Source organism: Schistocerca americana, chromosome 6 (assembly GCF_021461395.2).
Source record: "Schistocerca americana isolate TAMUIC-IGC-003095 chromosome 6, iqSchAmer2.1, whole genome shotgun sequence".
Classification (NCBI taxonomy): Eukaryota; Metazoa; Arthropoda; class Insecta; order Orthoptera; family Acrididae; genus Schistocerca; species Schistocerca americana.
The window spans coordinates 56,733,745-56,758,046 of NC_060124.1; the positions used below are offsets into that span (position 1 = coordinate 56,733,745).

At 45.1% G+C, this 24,302-nt stretch overlaps 1 protein-coding gene and 2 non-coding genes across 5 annotated transcripts in view; 1 reads left to right on the forward strand and 2 right to left on the reverse strand.

Moving 5' to 3' along the window:
- Positions 1-24,302, reverse strand: part of LOC124619638 (nucleolar protein 4-like) — a 436,612-nt gene that overhangs the window by 222,871 nt on the left and 189,439 nt on the right. The window lies entirely within an intron of this gene.
- Positions 15,036-15,109, reverse strand: Trnat-ugu. Its single transcript has one exon. It is a non-coding gene; the product is annotated as a tRNA-Thr (tRNA).
- Positions 15,219-15,292, forward strand: Trnas-uga. Its single transcript has one exon. It is a non-coding gene; the product is annotated as a tRNA-Ser (tRNA).

The following is a 24,302-nucleotide window of genomic DNA, read 5'->3' on the forward strand; positions in this document are numbered from 1 at the left end:
GGGCCTGCAATGCTAAATTTGTGATCCCTTGATGCCTCAAAACATGTCCTACCAACCGATCCCTTCTTCTAGTCAAGTTGTGCCACAAACTTCTCTTCTCCCCAATCCTACTCAATACCTCCTCATTAGTTACGTGATCTACCCACCTTATCTTCACCATTCTTCTGTAGCACCACATTTCGAAAGCTTCTATTCTCTTCTTGTCCAAACTTGCGTGTCGATAGGGGGTTGAAATGATGACGATAAGGACAACACAACACCCAGTCCCTGAGCGGAGAAAATCTCCGACCCAGCCGGGAATCGAACCCGGGCCGTTAGGTATGACATTCTGTCGCGCTGACCACTCAGCTAACAGGGGCGGACAAGAGAGCTATACGAAAACTGGACATGGGACGGTGGCAAGGATCGAACCTGAGAGAACATGAGAACAGCTGATGCTAACTGTATCTACCAGGCCGTTTGAAACTGCGAACGCAACGGCCTAATTGGCCAACTTCAGTGCTAATTTAACCAGAAACGGCACAAGAATCTAATTTTTTTCTTAACAATTATTTCTCAGAACAGCCTACCCTACAACACCCCTACAATCTTCTCAGCCTGTTTCAGACCACCTTGTACAGAACATTATTGGAAAAATAATGGGATACCCCCAATATCGTGCTGGACCTCTTTTTCCCCGGCGTAGTGCGTCAACCCGACGTGGCATGGATCCAGCAAGTCTTTGAAAGTCCCCTGCAGAAATATTGAGCCATGCTGCCTCTACAGCCGTCCATAGTTGCTTAACTGCTTGCGGAGTTTTGTGCATGACCTGAACTTTCCAATATGTCCCATAGGATTCATGTTTAGCCATCTGGGTGGTCAAATCATTCGCTCGAGTTATTCAGAATGTTCTTCAAACCAATGGCAAATGCATAAAAATTCCATCGCTCTTTAGGAACATAAAGTCCATGAAAGGCTACAAATGTTCTCAGTTGGTTGATATGGACCAGAGGACCCAGTCCATTCCATGTAAACACAGCGCACACCATTATGGATACGACACCAGTTTGCACAGTGCCTTGACAACTTGGATCCGTGGCTTCGTGCGGCCTGCACCACACTCGAACCATACCATCAGCTGTTACCAATTGAAATCGGGACTCATGTCACCAGGCCGCAGTTTTCCCGTCGTCTAAGGTCTAACCGATATGGTCACATACCCAGAAGACTCATACTATATTAACAAAACCTTAACTGAGTACTCCATTTATCATATAAATGTTACATCAAGGAAATTATAATATGGTGATCCCAACAACAAAAAATAAGTCAAGGGAAAAGTGCATTCCAGAAGCTAAATTTGTAAATAAAAAACAGCGCAAAATAATTCTTTTAAATAATTAGACTACACGTCATCTTTTACACTGCAAAATTAAGAGGTACTGATGGTTCTAAATGCTCCATTGTTGTTGTTGTTGTTGTGGTCTTCAGCCCTGAGACTGGTTTGATGCAGCTCTCCATGCTACTCTATCCCGTGCAAGCTTCTTCAGCTCCCAGTACCTACTGCAGCCTACATCCTTCTGAATCTGCTTAGTGTATTGATCTCTTGGTCTCCCTCTACGATTTTTACCCTCCACACTGCCCTCCAATGCTAAATTTGTGATCCCTTGATGCCTCAAAACATGTCCTACCAACCGATCCCTTCTTCTATTCAAGTTGTGCCACAAACTTCTCTTCTCCCCAATCCTATTCAATACCTCCTCATTAGTTACGTGATCTACCCACCTTATCTTCAACATTCTTCTGTAGCACCACATTTCGAAAGCTTCTATTCTCTTCTTGTCCAAACTGGTTATCGTCCATGTTTCACTTCCATACATGGCTACACTCCATACAAATACTTTCAGAAACGACTTCCTGACATTTAAATCTATACTCGATGTTAACAAATTTGTCTTCTTCAGAAACGATTTCCTTGCCATTGCCAGTCTACATTTTATATCCTCTCTACTTCGACCATCATCAGTTATTTTACTCCCCAAGTAGCAAAGCTCCTTTACTACTTTAAGTGTCTCATTTCCTAATCTAATCCCCTCAGCATCACCCGATTTAATTTGACTACATTGCATTATCCTCGTTTTGCTTTTGTTGATGTTCATCTTATATCCTCCTTTCAAGACACTGTCCATTCCGTTCAACTGCTCTTCCAAGTCCTTTGCTGTCTCTGACAGAATTACAATGTCATCGGCGAACCTCAAACTTTTTACTTCTTCTCCATGAATTTTAATACCTACTCCGAAGTTTTCTTTTGTTTCCTTTACTGCTTGCTCAATATACAGATTGAATAACATTGGGGATAGGCTACAACCCCGTCTCACTCCTTTCCCAACCACTGCTTCCCTTTCATGCCCCTCGACTCTTATAACTGCCATCTGGTTTCTGTACAAATTGTAAATAGCCTTTCGCTCCCTGTATTTTACCCCTGCCATAATGCTCCATTATGTTTTCAAAACAATAAAAACTCTCAAACAAACAAGATTAACAGTTTATAAAGTTTCAGCACGACCAACCCTCTGTTTGCGATAGCGAATCATGGGCTATTGGAAGTGAACAAAGGGTAGGCTTGACAGCCACTGAAATTGACTGTGTAATGTGAACGTTTGGGTGTTGTCTTCTAGACTATAAACATAATGAAACCATAATCAAAGAGCTTAAGGTATCACATGCAAAATAAAATCTTCAAGAATACGGACAAAATTGACTTTAGTACATTACTACAATGAAATGTTTCGAATTCTCACTACAAATTGTAAATTATATACGTAGAGGAAAAAACATTTGTGGCGTAGGCCCTACAAGAGATGGAAGAAGGTCGTACCAGACCTATTACTTGGAATGACGATTGTTACGTTTTACTTTCGTAACGTTCAGTCTGATATATCACGTAGTAAAAAATGGACATTCATCCACTACTGATGGCAACGAATTCCGTAATTTAAGTTTCTCGTTTTTTAGCTTGTGGGCGATGGGGCGCCTCTGGGATGGGCATTGATGTAGCCAAATACAATGACACACCGTAGCACAACAATCGAAATGCGTTGCCAATGCAGCCGTGATTCCAGATTTTTGCCATTTCAAAGTGACAGAAGGAGATGAATGCAGAAGTCATGCCAGTCAAATATGCAGTCGACGAAAAGCCCCTAACCAAAAGCGCTGCAGCACACGTATTGCGGTAGGCTCGGGAATAACCGCGCAAAGGATTACACATTATGAAATGGAACTAGCATTTAGCGACCCAAAGTCTGTCCATTCGATGCACTAATCCCGTCGACCCATCATCACGCACGGAACGATGTAATCTGGTCTCTGATGCGACTTTTTCGGTCCGTCTGTCCGTATTAGGTCCATCCCAAACCAGGCGGCAAAAAAAGAAACGCCGCACAGTACACAAACCGCCATCGACCGAACAATAATAATTATAATAATAAAGTTCGCGCCGGTCTATCGATATGAAATTAATGGTTTTTGCGAAGGGGAGCGGACGGACGGTGGTGGGGGTAGCTTTTCTGACCGAAATTTTCGGAGAAAACAATACAGGCAGCTAATTATGTTTGCTCGGAGAGCCAGGCATTGTACGCGGGATAAGGCCACGCCGTTACTAAATCAAATTCGTTCGCAGTAATTAATTAGCGCAATTATCTTTAGGAAAGCCGCCCTACCGCATCCCCCCCTCCGGGCCATCCGCGCAGTCCTTTTATTGCGTGCACACGGCCGCCACACGCGCGCGCACGCACGGACCGACATCGCTGGGGACACAGAGCTGGTGTGGCGCGGAGAGGCGGGGGTTCCCCGCGCCGCGCAAGGCCGCGGCTAATTAATTAACTATCCGCAAATAATGACGCGCAAGGCCGGCCCACCGCCCCGGGCCGTCTCGTGACCTCCCTGTCGCCGGCCCACCGCCACGAGTCCTCACTTTTTTTCCAACTTGTTTACGGACGGTGTTGCTCTTCCTGATTCCAATATTGTCCAAAAGTTCGTTTTGATTTTCCGTAACAGTTTCACTGCTAGTAAATGCGATACCCTACCCCCATGAACCATGGACCTTGCCGTTGGTGGGGAGGCTTGCGTGCCTCAGCGATACAGATGGCCGTACCGTAGGTGCAACCACAACGGAGGGAGTGAGACAGGGTTGTAGCCTCTCCCCGATGTTATTCAATCTGTATATTGAGCAAGCAGTAAAGGAAACAAAAGAAAAATTCGGATCAGGTATTAAAATCCATGGAGAAGAAATAAAAACTCTGAGGTTCGCCGATGACATTGTAATTCTGTCAGAGACAGAAAAGGACTTGGAAGAGCAGCTGAACGGAATAGACAGTGTCTTGAAAGGAGGATATAAGATGAACATCAATCAAATCAAAACGAGGATATTGGAATGTAGTCGAATTAAATCGGGTGATGCTGCGCGAATTAGATTAGGAAATGAGGCACTTAATGTAGCAAGTGAGTTTTGCTATTTGGGGACCAAAATAACTGATGATAGTCGAAGTAGAGGGGATATAAAATGTAGGCTGGCAATGGCAAGGAAAGCGTTTCTGAAGAAGAGAAATTTGTTAACATCGAATATAGATTTAAGTGTCAGGAATTCGTTTCTGAAAGTATTTGTATGGAGTGTAGCCATGTATGGAAGTGAAACATGGACGATAAATAGTTTAGACAGAGAAGAGAATAGAAGCTTTTGAAATGTGGTGCTACAGAAGAATGCTGAAGATTAGATGGGTAGATCACATAACTAATGAGGAGGTATTGAATAGAATTGGGGAGAAGAGGAGTTTGTGGCACAACTTGACAAGAAGAAGGGACCGGTTGGTAGGACATGTTCTGAGGCATCGTGGGATCACAAATTTAGCATTGGAGGGCAGCGTGGAGGGTAAAAATTGTAAAGGGAGACCAAGAGATGAATAGACAAAGCAGATTCAGAAGGATGTAGGTTGTAGTAAGTACTGGGAGATGAAGAAGCTTGCAAAGGATAGGGTAGTATGGAGAGCTGCATCAAACCAGTCTCAGGACTGAAGACAACAACAACAACAATTGCGATACCTGCTATTACTGGTTCGTTCATTTAATGAAGTAAGATACAGGGGGACAATTATTGAACTATAAGAAACAAAATCGTCATCTCTTCTGAGCAGTTTGCCGTAGGACGTTCAAACTACACGGTTGGGCGCGGATCATGATGGGAATTAGTATCGTATGGTTTAGCGACGATGCCCGCTTCAATCTGGATGGGTTCGTCAATAAGTAAAACTGCCGCATTTGTGGGACTGAGAATCCGCGCTTCGCGGTCGACAAGTCTCTTCACCCACAACGGGTGACTGTGGTGTGTAATGACCTGTAACGGAATAATCGGTGCGATATTCCTTGACGCCACGGTGACTACCGAACAGTACGTGAAGGAATGAGATTTTCACTCTGCAGCGGAGTGTGCGCTGATATCATATCTGGATACATCCCCTAGGCTGTGGCTAAGCCATGTCTCTGCAATATCCTTTCTTGCAGGAGTGCCAGTTCAGCAAGGTTCGCATGAGAGCTTCTGTAAAGTTTGGATGGTAGGAGACGAGGTACTGGCAGAAGTAAAGCTGTGACGACGGGGCGTGAGTTGTGCTTGGGTAGCTCAGTTGGTAGAGCACTTGCCCGCGAAAGGCAAAGGTCCCGAGTTCGAGTTCGGTCCGGCACACAGTTTTAATCTGCCAGGAAGTTTCAGTACGTGAAGGTTTTGAAAGATGATTTCATCCACATTATCCAATGTGACCCTGATTTCGACAAGATGTGGTTCATCGCAAGACGGAGCTCGACCCCATCGAAGGAGGAGAGTATCTGATGTCCTGGAGGAGCACTTTGGGGACCGCATTCTGGCACTGGGCCACCCGTAGGCCGTTGACATGGGCCTCGATTAGCCGCCATATTTTCCGTATCTGAACACATTAGACTCCTTTTTGAGGGGTTATATTAAAGACAATGTGTACAGCAATAACCCCAAAACCATTGCTGAGCTGAAAACAAATATTCAGTAGGTCATAGACAGCATCGACGTTCCGACACTACAGCGTGTCGTGCGGAATTTCGCTTTTCGTCTGCGCCACATGGTCGCCAGCGAGGAGTTAACTTCAAAACTTGTTGTGACAGAAGAAAGAAGTAAAATGTAGCTATGAGACATTGATTTCTTGATCAGTATGCATCAGTCTTGGGAGTGTATGATTTCCTATTGGTCAGTTTGTAAATCAGTATACAATGCACTTCACTCTTCACAGTCATTCGCACTTCGCTGCATTGTTTAACAGAGGCCTAAATAAAGATGTATATCCAAACGTTTATTTGAACGCCAAAATACTATACCATATTTCAAGCGGTAGAAAATTATTCGAGTATTTAACTAGTATTCTTGGATTGCTCACTCTTCAAATCCCCCTACCCAAAATTTAGATCAACCTCACATTCAGCCTTTTGGAACTGTTACGTCCTCATATTCCATTGACGTCTGAACTAACTTACGCAATCAATGTTTTGAAGACCTATAATTAATGCAGTATTTGAAACATGGTGCTGCTTGAACTTTTTCACATACACAAAGAGTTTTTACAGGCGAAAGAAGCTAAAAAATGACAAAAAAACCTAGGTTGGCTCGGAATTAGGTCTGACACGCACTCAGCCACGGAATCAAATGTGTTAGACTTACGTGATAACTACTGCCATATACAGGGTGTTACAAAAAGGTACGGCCAAACTTTCAGGAAACATTCCTCACACACAAATAAAGAAAAGATGTTATGTGGACATATTCCCGGAAACGCTTAATTTCCATGTTAAGAGCTCATTTTAGTTTCGTCAGTATGTACTGTATTTCCTCATTCCAACGTGATCAAACTATAAATTTTCACAATCAACATGTGTGGGCTGACGAGAATCCGCACGCAGTTCTGCAATCACGTCATCAACACAGATTTTCTGTGAACGTTTGGGCAGGCATTGTTGGTGATGTCTTGATTGCGCCCCATGTTCTTCCACCTACGTTCAATGGAGCACGTTATCATGATTTCATACGGGATAGTCTACCTGTGCTGCTAGAACATGCGCCTTTATAAGTACGACACAACATGTGGTTCATGCACGATGGAGCCCCTGCACATTTCAGTCGAAGTGTTCGTACGCTTCTCAACAACAGATTCGGTGACCGATGGATTGGTAGAGGCGGACCAATTCCATGGCCTCCACGCTCTCCTGACCTCAACCCTCTTGACTTTCATTTATGGGGGCATTTGAAAGCTCTTGTCTACGCAACCACGGTACCAAATGTAGAGACTCTTCGTGCTCGTATTGTGGACGGCTGTGATACAATACGCCATTCTCCAGGGCTGCATCAGCGCATCAGGGATTCCATGCGACGGAGGGTGGAAGCATGTATCCTCGCTAACGGAGGACATTTTGAAAATTTCCTGTAACAAAGTATTTGAAGTCACGCTGGTACGTTCTGTTGCTGTGTGTTTCCATTCCATGATTAATGTGATTTGAAGAGAAGTAATAAAATTAGCTCTAACATGGAAAGTAAGCGTTTCCGGACACTTGTCCACATAACATATTTTCTTTCTTTGTGTGTGAGGAATGTTTCCTGAAAGTTTGGCCGTACCTTTTTTGTAACACCCTGTATACAGTGACGTTTCAAGTGACTTAACTGATTAATAAAATAGTATTGACGTTATAAAAAGCATGGCAAATTGTTACTTTCCATATTTATAATCTTCACGTATTTCACCTAGATATTTATTTTCAGCAGTTCTGTATCAATAAGAGCTGATCACATTTTAAGATTTTTTTTGCGACGCTTACTGCTGGTTTAGCATGCATCGTTGGCTCAGTATGTAAGTGCCACATTAGGAGACAAGTGTATGGCGATCGATCCCTGGTCAGTCCTACGATTTTTTTCTGTTACCTCTTCCTTCATTTCTTGAAATGTTTGTTGATGTGATAAATGCCAACTTGCACCGTTAATCGGCGTCCACGGCGAACTAGAGGTCAGCTCGAACGTTCCGAGGGAGGCAAGATCGTGCCACCTCCATGCTTAGTAAACAACCGTGGCTTTCAAATCGAGCGTTATGTTGATGGCAGCTTTACTACTATTGCTTTCCCTTGCTCTAACTTATGTGTAATCTTAGCGCGTCAACTTTTCCATTAAGTTCTAGGAGTTCCATTTAATTTAGCATCGACATCTCAATGAATATGTAAATTCTACTACTCGCATTTTTTTACGATACGATTATTAAGTTACGTAATCCGCAGTCACCGTTTTATAAGGTTCGAAATGGCCTGGGAAGAATCCTCCCAAAAGAACAAAACTAATTTCTTGGCGCTATTCCTGCAAAATCCGCGACTGTACTTGTCTATAATAACATCGACGCCGACGGAACGTTAAACCGTTAGCCATGTTTTCTTCCTGGCATGTTTTTTTTTCACTTTTTATTATCACGTAATGCCGTACTGGTAACTAATTACGCACAAGACTGCAATCCAGACTGGCGAAAGGAGCTGAAAGTTGCACGCAGCGAAATAGTGTCAGAGAGCCGATAATGGAAGAAGGCGAGAGAGCGCGAACCTCACGGGCCCGGAGAGACCTGTTTGTTTCTGGAGAGACGGTACGGCCGGGCGACCGGTCTGGGGTCGGAGGGCGCCTCTACGCAACTCTTGACCCTTACACCCTCACCTCGAGCTTCAAGCGGTGTCTAACAAGCAGCAGTTCGGAGACGCTACTTGGCGTTTAAACAAAGGTCACTGACCTCTTTGAAATCACATGGTGAGGGAGAAGTCAAAAGGCACAAGGCAAAGTACGCAACAGCGAGCGCTACACTCCTATTGTACATGTCAGATTAGAGAGAAGGTGAGAGAAATCCAGAGTCCCATTTCCAACTCATGGAGGGTACTGAGAGATTTAGCCGGCCATTACGAAAATCTCGTTTGTACCTGATTTCACTTTTGAAAAGATGAAAAAATTACTTTTCACACGGCTACCTGGAACGTACACAGTAACTTATTATGGTTAATGACATACGGGCCTCCACTATACCATGTTCTTTTGGCTACATTAAAGCTGCCGCTATATACAATACATATATGAGTTCTGAATTCGCTTATGGCTTTGTGGAAAACATTCAAGGTTTCATAGTCTCATCCTGACGAAAAACTAAAAACTTACCTTATCAGATTGTATGAAGTGCATTTTTATATGTATGTTCCACGCCAGTACGTTATTTTATTTTTCCACTACTAGTGTCGAGCATAGCTCATTTCAAGGGATACCAGAATAAAATCAAGCCACTGTAAATACACATTTTTGTGGTTCAAAAATGGCTCTAAGCACTATGGGACTTAACATCTGAGGTCATCAGTCCCCTAGACTTAGAACTACTTAAACCTAACCAACCTAAGGACATCACACACATTCATGCCGGAGGCAGGATTCGAACCTGCTACCGCAGCAGCAATGTGGTTCCGGTCTGAAGCGCCTAGAAGCGCTCGGCCACAGTGGCCGGCACATTTTTGTGAATATACATTATACAACCAGCAGATCATATACATCTGCTGTTGTTGTCCTAAGACTGAAGTAATGCAGCTCTCCATGCTATTCGTTCTGTCTAAGCCTCGTTATAACTACTGTAAACTACAACCATTTGAACCTGCTTACTGTATTCAGTCCTTATTGTCTCTCTACAATTCTTAATCCCCTCCCCCCGTCCCTAGACATGCACCATTACCAAATTGACAATTCCTTCATGCCTCAGGATGTATTCTTATCAACCGATAGTGCCGTCTTTTGGTCGAGCTGCGACACAAATTTCTTTTTTCCCACAATTCGATTCAGCATCGCTTTTGAGTGGTCTAAAGTCAAAACAGACGTACGCACTCAGACACACACACACACACACACACACACACACACACACACACACACACACACACACTCGATTCAATACCTCATCATCAGTTACTCGATCTAATCTTGAGTGTTCTTATTTAGCACCTTGTTTGAAAAACTTCTACAGTATTCTGGTCTGCGCTGACTGTCTTCCACTTCTCATTCCTTTCAGGATTGCAGACCAAATACCTTCCGAAAATCATCATCATTTCCTTGGGCTTTTGTCCGACGTCAACGCGGGGTCTGGCATGTTACTATGGATTTGGCATTGTTAGTGGCAGAGGGTGGCCGGATGTCTTTCCTGTCAGCACCCCGCACCCCCCTGGACGAAATTAGTGTACCCCAACTGTCTGCATCTCGCGTAAGTCGTGAAATAGTGCGAACGTTTCCTAATGTCTGCAAGTCGTGTAACTGAGGCGGGACATGGGGACCAGCCTGGTATTCACCTAGTGGGATGTGGAAAACCGCCTAAAAACCACATCAAGGCTGGCCGGCCCTCATCGTTAATCCGCCAGGCGGATTCGATCTGGGGCCGGCGCGCTTATCCGAGTCCAGGAAGCAGCGCATTAGCGCCCTCAGCTAACCTGGCGGGTGAATACCTTCCGAAAACACTTCCTAATATTTAAATATTGTTCCATGTTAAAAAAATTCTCTTTTCGAGAAACGCTTTTCTAGCTATTGTCAGCCTGCATTTTATATCGTCTCCGCCATAGTTATTCTGTTGCTACACTAACATTCCTAAGCATCACCTTGCTTAGTTCGACTACATTCGATCACCCTCTTTTTATTTTTGTTAATGCTATACTGGGTGTAACAGGTATAAGTGCAGAAATTTTTATATGAGGTGCTTTAAAATATGCGCACATCAGTGTGTTGTCTTTTTCACTGCGTTGAAGACTTTCCACACACACGTCACATAATTTACTACCTGATATTTTCTGCACAGTCGGAACTGCACCACTGAGTGGACCACGCCTGTCGGTATGCATGGCCATTTCGCTTCCACGCGTCACTCTTCCACACCTGGCGTGCAGCCCAGGGGAAATTGAGCATTAATGGCTTGCACTTGACACATGACTAGGAGGTACTAACCAATCTAACAATATACTGCTCCTAGTACCTATAATTATCAGTCACCAAATGACGTAAATACTGATATAATGCTGTTCAGTACACTGTCCTCAGTCAACAGTAGAAGTACCTGCACTTATTCCCGTTACACCCTGTATAGTTCATTTCAGGCATCTGTTCTGCATCTTGCCATTTTTGAATTCATGACATCCTTTTTGCATATGCCGTTCAGCAGGTTTAGTAAATAATAAAATTAAATCAGTGCATTTTTGTTTGTTTGTGTACGTCCACATTATTTTCCCTCCCGGCAGACACACACACACACACACACACACACACACACCTATATACGTGTGTGTGTCTGCTGGGAGGGAAAATAATGTGGAAATACATAAATAAAAGATGCAACTGATAGAATTTACTACAGCTGCTGAAAGGCATATACAAAAAAGGATGTCGGAATTCAACAATGGCAATATGCAGACCAGACTATTACGTGAGACCACATAAAGAATGTCTACAGCTGTTTCAAAATGAGTGAAAGCAGAAGCACCCTATATTGAAGAGTACCGTGTAAGTGGAATGAGAAACACAACCGGCTGTTGCCCCTCGAGTGGTGAAAACAAGTGGAGGCATGCCAGAGACGAGAGAATGAGTCAGTACTGCAAGACTTCGGGGACGTGAGTGAATTTATGAGCAACGTGGAATGTCCAATATAAAAGAGGCGTGCTGCCGGGGTTGCGGGCAGCTCCGGGGACAGCGCGCCTCCCCCGGGGGCTGTAGCGGCAATATCGGGCCGGCCTTGGGGCTGCTACGCCAATAACGAGGGGGCCGTCTCGCAAACGCCCCCGCGCCCGCCCCCGCCACAGCCGCTGACGGCGCAGCGCGCCCCCCACCCCGCCGCCTAAAATCGGGCCTGTTCGGAGGCGGCTTGCCAGGACCAACGTCTCTTGTAGCAGGCTGGAATTCCCCACCGAGGGCATGACGCGATACAGCGCGGCATACCATATGGATACGGTCCGTGTACTAGCAAACAGCGCCGCGCGGGGTAGCCACACGGTCTATGGCGCCTTGTCAGGGTTCACGCGGCTTCCCCCGTCGGAGGTTCGAGTCCTGTCTCGGGCATGGGTGTGTCTGTTGTCTTTAGCGTAAGTTAGTTTAGGTTAGATTAAGTAGTATTTAAGCCTAGGGACCGATGACCTAAGCAGTTTGGCCCCATAGGAGCTTACCACCTCCACCACCACCATCACCAGTAGGAAACAACCAGCCTTAGTGGTAGTCGTACCACAGTTTCTGTCCTACACACGCTCAGCGTCTCACGTTTGTCTCGGAAAGACTCCAAGTGTTGCTATTACGTTGTCGTCTATCCTAACCTACATGCATGCGGCAGTGTGCGTACCTAATATGTTCCAAAATGCCGCGCATAAAAACAGGATTTTCCGGTGCATATACATTCGCTTGTGTTGGTGATAAAAAGGTAGGGTGAAGTGTTTTGATACCTCTTGGCCTAGGGACAGTTTGTAACTGCAGCACAAGGTCAACGCATGAATATTCAAATGGTTCAAATGGCTCTGAGCACTATGCGACTCAACTTCTGAGGTCATCAGTCGCCTAAAACTTAGAACTAATTAAACCTAACTAACCTAAGGACATCACACACATCCATGCCCGAGGCAGGATTCGAACCTGCGACCGTAGCGGTCACGCGGTTCCAGACTGAAGCGCCTTTAACCGCACGGCCACACCGGCCGGCGTATGAATATTGGACACTTCCTCCTGCTTAGGCAAATGCAGCAAATGGGGTGGTTCTTTTTGCATTTGATGTATACGGTTGGCTTAATGGGACTTATGAAGCCTTCATTAACTCATGGGCAGTTTTTGGAAAACCCCACAAAAGAATTTTTTACTGTATTTTCGCCTCACCAAAGGACCAAACCCCGACCGAGGATTCAAAGACGGTTGTGCCCAGAAAATGGCTGAAAATTTTTACGATATTATCCTTAGATCCCGATCTCGAACAACCTCGAAAATTTTCTTGATATCTTTATCCGTTTTCAAGATGTAGATGTAAGTTACCCTACCTCCACATGCAAAATGCTGTACGAAGCGAAATCTAAATAACAAGTAACTCTAGCAAATTACTCAAATTTTAACGATATATTCTCTAGGCAGTTATCTAGAGGCGCCATCTCCCCTTTTCAAAAGTCCGTATCCGTTATAGAGACTGACCCCAAAAACTTGTTTCTTGGGTACCAAAACCCAGCCGTCGATTCCGCGACAGCTATGCATGGCAAATGGCTGTAATTTTTTAGACGTATTCCTAAGAAACAACGGTCGAACAACCATGAAAATTTTCTCCATACCTTTTCCCTTTTGCAAGATACATAAGTTAATCGTTACCCTACTTGTAAACGTAAAATACGTAAGTAAAATCCGATGTGAGGCGAAAACATAGTTCATAAAATTACGTAGCACGGAGAAGAGAGAAATATGCTGTAAAGTGTCTCCGTTATCATCTGCCAACCCCATATTGTAGTAATGAAGCACACGCAGAATCTTTTTGCACGTAAAATCGTCTAAGGCATCAAATTGGGTTTGCATTATTTTAATTTTACATATGGAAATGATCTAAGTATTACTGACCAATATATTTCTTTTATAAGACTTACACGCTCTGCTGCAGCGCAGAAAAGAAGGGAACCAGCGGAAAAATGCCCAATCGGAGCACAAAAAATGCGAATATGTTCCTGTTTACGTAAGACACCGAGTGAAAAATAGGGTACCAGCTGCCTCAATCTACCGTCCGAACCCTCTTAAATTTTTTCCCAAAAACTTCGGCGTTCCAATATATTCGCGAACGAGATAATGGTAGTGCGGGGGAAAGAGAAGGACACAGTGGCAGTGGAACACAGGCGACAGTTATAGAACAGTAGAACAGTACTAGGAGGCGGGTGAAGGAGGCCGTGCCAGGTGGGCGAGAAGAGGGGGAGAGGAGAATAAAGAGAAAGTCGAAGTGGATGAGAGCCAGTGGTAATCACAGACAGAATATATGACAATGACAACGAGGAAGAGAGAAATAGTGATGTTGAGAAGAAACGGCGACAGTACGAAGCAAGAACGAACGAGATACTGGAATTAAGAGAGAGCAAGAGGGAGACAGTAACAGTGAGAGACTGTAGCAGCAGGACAGAGCGAAAGGGACTGTGGTTGTGACACAGGAGAGTGACAGAGGGACACAAACAAATAGTGACAATGAGGTGAGTTGAGAAGCTACATCGTCGTATTCTTTGGCCCCACGGTACAATGTTCGTTCCCCAATGGTGATGCAGCGTTCCGAAACGACAACGCCCCTGTCCTCACAGCTCGCATCGTCCAGGAATGGTTTTCTGAGCACTTGGATGTACTGTCGCATCTCCTGGGACCACAGCCACCTATTATTGAGCCTCTGGGGTCTACTTTGGAGAGAAGGGTACGTGATAGCTATCCACTTCCCATCATCATTACCTGAACTTTCCAATATTTTGCAGGAATAACGGTATAAGATGACCATGAAAAGCATACAGGATTTGTATTTATTCGTTCAGGGACTACTGGAAATTGCTTTTAATGCCAACGGGCTTTGTACAACGTATTAGGCATGGTTATGTGTTGTGTTTACGGTGTCTCGTCTTTTCTTTTATCCTCCTGCTGAATTAGTGGATTTCCCCATTTTCGACCCGTATCGTTTGAGCAAGCAGTGAAGGAAACAAAAGAAAAATTCGGAGTATGAATTAAAATCCATGGAGAAGAATTAAAAACTCTGAGGTTCGCCGATGACATTGTAATTCTGTCAGAGACAGCAAAGGACCTGGAAGAGCAGCTGAACCGAATAGACAGTATATATGAAGACAGTAACTGTTCCCGAAAGAACAGAATACTGTTGATGACCGTGCAGCTTTTCCCTGGAATAAATGATGACTAACTGAAACCCTCAGCTGCCGACAGGTGTTGTTGATATACCTCGATGTGGACAGCTGAAAATGTGTGCCCCGACCGGGACTCGAACCCGGGATCTCCTGCTTACATGGCAGACGCTCTATCCATCTGAGCCACCGAGGACACAGTCTATAAGTTACATTACATATGTAGAATTGTGGACAGTTGGGAATGTGAGTCTCACGGGAAGCGTGCAAGGGATAAGTCCCTGCAGTCGCGCTATTCATCTGTGTCCTCGGTGGCTCAGATGGATAGAGCGTCTGCCATGAAAGCAGGAGACCCCGGGTTCGAGTCCCGGTTGGGGCATACATTTTCAGCTGTCTGCATCGAGGTATATCAACAACACCTGTCGGCAGCTGAGGGTTTCAGTCAGTCATCATTTAAGGAATAGACAGTGTTTCGAAAGGAGGATATAAGATGATCATCAACAAAGGCAAAACGAGGATAATGGAATGTAGTCGAATTAAATCGGGTGATGCTGCGGGTATTAAATTAGGAAATGAGACGCTTAAAGTAGTAAATGAGTTTTGTTATTTGGGAAGCAAAATAACTGATGCTAGTCGAAGTAGAGAGGATATAAAATGTAGGCTGGCAATGGCAAGGAAAGCGTTTCTGAAGAAGTGAAATTTGTTAACATCGAGTATAGATTTAAGTGTCAGGAAGTCGTTTCTGAAAGTATCTGTATGGAGTGAAGCCACGTATGGACGAAGAGAATAGAAGCTTTCGGAATGTGGTGCTACAGAAGAATGCTGAAGATTAGATGGGTAGATCACATAACTAATGAGGAGGTACTGAATAGAATTGGAGAGAAGAGGAGCTTGTGGCACAACTTGACTAGAAGAAGGTATCGGTTGGTAGGGCATATTCTGAGACATCAAGGGATCACCAATTGAGTATTGGAGGGAAGCGTGGAGGGTAAAAATCGTAGAGGGAGACCAAGAGATGAATACACTAAACAGACTCAGAAGGATGTGCGTTGCAGAAGGTACTGGGAGATGAAGTGGCTTGCACAGGATAGAGTAGCACGGAGAACTGCATCATCTCTGGACTAAAGACCACAACAACAACAACATCGTTACTGGAATGATTCCCCATACGTCTTCGTTCTGCTTATACGCTTTCCTTACGCGTCACGTAACCGAAGCAGTCATTCTCGCAGTGGGCGATGTATGTTTTGGCTAATCAGTTCATACTGCTTCCGACCTTTTCACAATCGCCCATTTCTGAGCGCCGTTTCCCTGTTTTGGACATCACCTCGAACTAACTTGGGTAAAAGTGATTCAGTTTTAGGCTTTCTCAGAGTTGCGACAGTTACAGCAGGTGAGGAATTAGTCCGGCTGGCAGCCAACAGGCGTGCACACGAAGGGCAGGAGACGGGCTGGGCGACTCAGTGGAAAGGCCAGTGAGAGAGACGCGGTGCGCGGCTGGATGTGGGACAGGCGGCGCGGCTGCCCGTGTCGCAAGGCGGCGGTGCCGGGCCGGGCCGGGCCGGGCCTGCGGCTATTCCCGGGGACCTTGACACCGGGCCCCAGCTGACGCCACACGCCGTCTCGGCTGGCACACGCCTCGCCCGGTGCAGCGCCGCGTCGCGACTGCGAGCACCGTGATGGGCCGCGACCACTCCGAGTTCTGCACCAGCTCACGAACGGCCGCCCTTTAGTAATGTCCTAACAGAAAAAAATCTATACGCTTAAAAAACAGAGAGAAATGTCGCACGTTGTGTCGTAAAACTACCGCAGGCTACTATAGATTGTCGTAAGTAAGCGTAGGCTACGACAGTTTTCCTAGTAGTTTTGGTCAGTTAAGATCGTAACCGCGTTACCTGCCTGTTAGGTGTGTTGCATATCTATCAGGCGCTACCTCGTTTCAACCGCTTTTGTTTACATATGCGATCAGTTCCTTACTAGATTCCCCAAGGAACCGAAAGTGGTCCATCGTCTACAAACTTAGCGTGGACGTATAAAGGGTTGCTTAACCAATGGAACATGTTACTTAAAAATAAGCAGTATTTAGAGAAAAATTCAAGTTCTCATTGTTTAATTCAGGTTTTATTCGAAAATTGTTGTTCAAAATGGCTCTGAGCACTATGTGACATAACTTCTGAGGTCATCAGTCGCCTACAACTTAGAACTAATTAAACCTAACTAACCTAAGGACATCACACACATCCATGTCCGAGACAGTATTCGAACCTGCGACCGTAACGGTCTCTCGGTTCCAGACTGTAGCGCCTAGAACCGCACGGCCACTCCGGCCGGCGAAAATTGTTGATTTGTGACGTGAAACAGACGGATGTCGTAGTAAAAATAAAAAATAAAGCTTTATCATACAGCGATAGAAAACGGAAAAAAAGTATAATTAAAAATATGCAAAACAAAAACATATCAAACGTAGCTTTAATACTTCGACAGCCGGCCGGTGTGGCCGAGCGGTTCTAGGCGCTTCAGTCTGGAACCACGCGACCGCTACGGTCGCCGGTTCGAATCCTGCGTCGGGCATGGATGTGTGTGACGTCCTTAGGTTAGTTAGGTTTGAGTAGTTCTAAGTTCTAGGGGGCTGATGACCTCAGATGTTAAGTCTCATAGTGCTCAGAGCCATTTGAACCAATACTTCGACGACGTTATACCCTGGGGAGCCAAAGAAAGTAGTTTTTTTTAATGTCTTCAGTCCTGAGACTGGATTGATGCAGCTCTCCATGCTACTCTATCCTGTGCAGGCTTCTTCATCTCCCAGTACCTACTGCAACCTAGATCCTTCTGAATTTCCCTTTTAAAATTTTCTAACCTACCTGCCCGATTAAGGGATCTGACATTCCACGCTCCGTTCCGTATAACGTCAGTTTTCTTTCTCCTGATAACAACGTCCTCCTGAGTAGTTCCCGCCCGGAGTTCTGCGTGGGGGAATATTTTACCCAAGAGGACGCCATCGTCATTTAACCTTACAGTAAAGCTGCATGCCCTCGGGAAAAATTACGCCTATAGTTTTCCCCTGCTTTCAGCCGTTCGCAGTACCAGCACAGAGGGGCCGTTTTGGTCACTGTTACAAGGCCAGATCAGTCAGTCATCTAGACTGTTGCCCCTGCAACTACTAAAAGGCTGCTGCCCCTCTTCAGGAACCACACGTTTGTCTGGCCTCTCAACAGATACCCCTCCGTTGTGGTTGCACCCACAGACGTTATACCCTGGATAGCCAAAGAAACTAGTACATCTGCTTGATATCGTGTAGGGCCTCCGCGAGCACGTAGAAGTGCCGAAACACGACGTGGTATGGACTCGACGTCTGAAATAGTGCTGGAGGGAATTGACACTATGAAATCATGCAGAGTTGTCCACAAATCCGTAAGACTACGAGGGGGCGGCCAGCGGATGTGTTTAAACTCAGAAGAGTGTTCCTGGAGCCACTCTGTAGCAATTCTGAACGTGTGGCGTGTCGCATTGTCCTGCTGAAATTGCACAAGTCCTCGGAATGCACAATGGACGGTGCAGGTGACAAGACAGGATGCTTACGTACGTGTCACCTATTAGAGTCGTATGTACACGTATCAGGGTTTCCATATCACGCTCCACACCATTACAGAGCCTCCACCAGCTTGAACAGTCCCATGCTGAAGTTCATGGTCCATGGATTCATGAGGTTGTCAACAAACCCGTACACTCCATTCGCTCGACATAACTCGAAACGAGACTCGTCCGACCAGGCAACATGTTTCTAGTCATCAACAGTCCAATGTCGGTGTTGACAAACCCAAGCGAGTCGTAAAGCTTTGTGTCGTGCAGTCATCAAGGGTACACGAGTGAGGGCTTCGGCTCCAAAAGCCCATACCAGTGATGTTTTGTTGAATGGTTCGTACGCTGACATTTGTTGATGGCCCACCACAGAAATCTGTAGCAATTTCCGGAAGGGTTGCACTTCTGTCAAGCTGAACGATTGTCTTCAATCGTCGTTGGTCCCGTTCTTGCTAGATCTTTTTCCGGCCGCAGCGATGTCGGAAATTTGATGTTTCGCCAGATTCCTGATATTCACGATACACTCGTGAAACGGTCGTACAGGAATATCGCCACTTCATCGCTACCTCGGAGATGCTGTGTCCCATCGCTCGTGCACCGACTGTAACACCACCATCAAACTAACCTAAATCTTGATAACCTGCCATTGTGGCAGCAGTAACCGATCTAACAACTGCGCCAGACACTTGTTGTCTTATATAGACGTTGTCGATCGCAGCGCCGTATTCTGCCTGTTTACATATCTCTGTTTTTGAATACTCATGCCTATACCAGTTTCTTTGGCGATTCCGTGTACAAACATGTTTCTGTAATTGCTAAACGATTTTCACACTTGTCTCACACTTGTCAGCTATAACAGGAAACTTTGGCCTTTGATCATGATGGGCAACGTTCTGAGAGTACAAAATAACAACAATAACTATATAGTTTTTTGTGTTTACTGCTTGAAAACTGCACTTGCATCAAAAGTATTTGTTTTTGTTACATAAAAGCGCACGAGTTACGTGTGCAGCTAATTTTTAAAATTTATGAAACGCAATTTATATTTTTTAAGGATATGAAATACACAGTGGACTAAAACTGAACGATGTGCTGTTCTAATTATGTGCGAAACAGACAGACAAAAAATAAGGAGAAGTTGTCGCAGTTCCTCTCTCACACATTCATTTATGTCTCTTTTCATACCAGTACTACCGGTAACCATACCGTTTACTACGTCATTTATGTACTGTACCAAAACCACCGAAACGTAGTTTTGGTAGAGCACAACTCTGTCATAAAGGTACGAGCTGCTATAGTCGCCGGCCAGAGTGGCCGCGCGGTTCTAGGCGCTACAGTCTGGAACCGAGCGACCGTTACGGTCGCAGGTTCGAATCCTGCCTCGGGCATGCATGTGTGTGATGTCCATTAGGTTAGTTAGGCTTAAGTAGTTCTAAGTTCTAGGGGACTGATGACCTGAGATGTTAAGTCCTATAGTGCTCAGAGCCATTTAAAAAAAAAGTTTATTCAGTTTATTGAATGGCAGCTAACTCTAAATATAGATAAATGTAAATTAATGCAGATGAATAGGAGAAAGCATCCTGTAATGTTTGAATACTCCGTTAGTAGTGCAGCGCTTGACAGAGTCATGTCGATTAAATATTGGGCGTAACATTGCAGAGCGATATGAAGTGGGACATGCATGTAATGGCAGTTGTGGGGAAGGCGGGTAGTCGTCTTCGGTTCATTGGTAGAATTTTGGGAAGATGTGGTTCATCTGTAAAGGAGACCGCTTATAAAACACTAATACGACCTATTCTTGAGTACTGCTCGAGCGTTTGGGATCCCTATCAGGTCGGATTGAGGGAGGACATAGAAGCAATTCAGAGACGGGCTGCTATATTTGTTACTGGTATGTTTGATCATCACACGAGTGTTAGGGAAATGCTTCAGGAACTCGGGTGGGAGTCTCTAGAGGAAAGGAGGCGTTCTTTCCGTGAATCGCTACTGAGGAAATTTAGAGAACCAGCATTTGAGGCTGACTGCAGTACAATTTTACTGCCGCCAACTTACATTTCGCGGAAAGACCACAAAGATAAGATAAGAGAGATTAGGGCTCGTACAGAGGCATATAGGCAGTCATTTTTCCCTCGTTCTGTTTGGGAGTGGAGCAGGGAGAGAAGATGCTAGTTGTGGTACGAGGTGTCCTCCGCCACGCACCGTATGATGTATTGCGGAGTATGTGTGTAGACGTAGATTGCCTTTCTTTCCCTCGCTGTTCGCGAACTTTCTTCGCCACTCCTCTGTCGCCAGAGCTCGCAGCGGGTCGAGCACGGCTCCGCGGTGTGTTGGATGCAGCGCTGTGTTCTGCGGATGAGTACGGGGGACAGCCAAGCGGCCTGTGGGGGGAGCCAGTCTTACGTCAGCCCCGCGCGACTTGTTTGCCCGCGGTTGCCCAACGCGGACGTTCCCAGCCCGCTGTCAACAGAATTTGGACACCCGCACGCACTTCTAGAGCCAGTCCGACTCGACCGCGGACAGAGTGAGGGACACCGAAAATAAATGTTTGTACGCCGACACTAAACAATAACAATAACCACTTAACTGTTACATGCTGCAACGAAAGTAACAGCTGGAGTAGCCCGAGGAGACATAATGAAAACCTCTAATGTTCTCAACGTACAGCGTGTCCCTCTCAAAAAAACGCTAAAGGAGACATGGTGATGAACTGGCACCATATGCTAGAGCATCTCAAAGAATTTACACTACTGGCCATTAAAATTGCTACACCAAGAAGAAATGCAGATGATAAACGGGTATTCATTGGACAAATATATTATACTAGAACTGACACGTGATTACATTTTCACGCAATTTGGGTGCATAGATCCTGATAAATACAGTACCCAGAACAACCACCTCTGGCCGTAATAACGGCCTTGATACGCCTGGGAATTGAGTCAAACAGAGCTTGGATGGCCCTGCCCGAGGCAGGATTCGAACCTACGACCGTAGCGGTCGCGCGGTTCCAGACTGTAGCGCCTAGAACCGCTCGGCCACCCCGGCCGTCCTAACGCTGATTCATGATCCTGTTTTTGTAAACTGTGTTCCTTACATTTTACCTAACTGATTTTCCTTATTAAATTGTATTAATTTTAATAAATTATAATTTCGAAGTTTTTATTTTTTTAATAAAAATATTTCAACTTAGTTTTAATTTTTTATTCTAATTAACTGCTAATTTTTCATCATGTAGATTCGAATGTCATATTATTTTGCAGTATATATATATATATATATATATATATATATATATATATATATATATATATATACGGTTGGAACATGTGTGGTGGGATGCCTACGGCGCGACAGCTGATGGGTGCACATAGCTAATACAGCAGGGAAACTGTAATCTCTACAGTAAGCAGGGCAATGCCATGGCCCTGCCCATATAGATATATTTGGGGTGGAAAACAAGCAAAAGTATTACACGAGCGGTCATAATAAAAATAAAAGCACTTTTAGAAAAGTGACATAACTAGAAAACCTAATTAATAATTACCTGAAAACACCTCATATTTGACGAGAACAGAACTACATTTCCAAATTACTGTTGCATAGAATATAATGAACTCTACTGCCAAAAAATACTTACTCAGAATCTAAGAGAAGCTTATACAGTTTCAATGTAAGCTTTATAGAATACTTAAGTAGATTTTTCTCAAGTATTGCTCTTATGAGTGTGTCACTGTTGTTGCCGGCTAGAGATATGCATTTTTTTAATGTAATTTTATTTTATTTGGGGCCATTTACAGAGACCTGACACCTAGATGCTAAGGCACGTGACGCTTTTTCAGTCTCACCTTTTACATACACAGAACACGGTGAATTCTTCTAATTTTAATAAGTGTAACGATGTTGTAGCTTTAAACAATTGTAAACTTACAACTAATTATAGAATGGAAATACTTAAGTATTCTATTAAGCCGGCCGGAGTGGCCGTGCGGTTCTAGGCGCTGCAGTCTGGAACCGAGCGACGCTACGGTCGCAGGTTCGAATCCTGCCTCGGGCATGGATGTGTGTGATGTCCTTAGGTTAGTTAGGTTTAATTAGTTCTACGTTCTAGGCGACTGATGACCTCAGAAGTTAAGTCGCACAGTGCTCAGAGCCATTTGAACCATTTTTTTGAAATGCTTAAAACTAACAATTTATGAAACAAAAGGAAAATAGAAAGAGGCTAGGAAAGAATTTAAATTTAATGGATGATTGGTTAGAGTAGAAGGGAGAGGTGAGTCCCGCCACCACAAGAGGACGCGGGTGAATGTCGAAGTATGTTCAGCGAGCCGTTGACTTCCGGACGCCTTTAATTGTGCTGAGTTATTATAAACTCCATTTTAAAACCAAAAACAGAGTTTATATGCGTTGTAGAGAGGGAGTCTGTTAATGACGTTGTAATGTGTGTTTTTTTAACTATTATAATTCCTCATATCTAAGTACAAGCTTAGTGATTCGTTGCGGTATAATCACAGTCGCTATCTAATTTTAATACATACATTTCTGTTTTGTAGGGCACTAAAAGGTTGATTTTCTGGTCCCTTTATGTGTCTAAGCTTACTTTACGATTAGGCTATATTTACACTTTGACTATGTGGATTTTGTGCTACGTGCATATTGACTCTTGCTTTTTTTATTGCCCGTATTCGTCTACCCTGTGGAGTTAAACTTGGTGAGATATGTACGGATACTGTTTTGATCTAGAGATGCGGAGACCGCTCGAAGACACTGTACAATTCCGGTCGATCTAATGATAGGAAATACAAGCGAACAATACTGCCACCACACGCAAGTACGGTTGGAACACGTGTGGCGGAATGCCTACGGCGCGACAGCTGAGGGGTGCACCTAGCTAATACAGCAAGGAAACAGTAATCTCTACAGTAAGCAGGGCAATGCCATGGCCCTGCCCATTTGTTTATTTACGCCGCCGACGCACGTGGCGTCGGCGACACGTGCCCAGCTAGGCTAGACAGCGGGGTGGCGGCATTCCGGCGCAGGCGAGGCGAAGCGCGGCGTCGCCCGCAGGAGGGGCGCGCGCGTGGGCGGCGGGCAATTAGTGGGCGGCGCAATATTTGCGGAGGCCAGGCCGGCGCTGCGTGACGTCAGCAGGGCAGGGCGCGGCCCACGGCTGCCAACCGGCCGGCCGCTAATGTCCCGCGCGGCCCTGCGCCGCGCTGCGTGGAACACGCCCACGCCCACCGGAGTCGGTGCTGCCGCCTCCGCGTGCCCTTTGCCACCGCACGGATCGCCGCTCCTGGCGCCGCGGCGCGGCCGAGGGCGGAAGCTTACTTCACCACTGCACGCGCTCGTAACGACATCCGGTGCTGAATGCTTCCCATTATAAAAATAAGAATAATATACAAAAGAATGGAAAAGAAAGTTGAGGATCTGTTCCATGACTATCAGTGTAGCTTTAGGAAAGTTAAAGGCACGAGAAGCAGCTCTGACATTGTGTTTGATAATAGAAGCAAGATTGAATAAAAATCAACACACGTTTATACGATTTGTCGAGAACGTCAAATGGCGCAAGATGTTCGAAATTCTTAGGAAAATAGGGGTACACTATACACAAAAACGTGTAATGTACAATATGTAAAAGAGCCAAGACGCAACGATAAGAGTGGAAGACCAACAAAGAACTGTGCGGATTAAAAAGGATGGCTGACTTGCGTGTGACGAGGGCCTCCCGTCGGGTAGACCGCTCTCTTGGTGCAAGTCTTTCCATTTGACGCCACTTCGGCGACTTGCGCGTCGATGGGGATAAAATGATG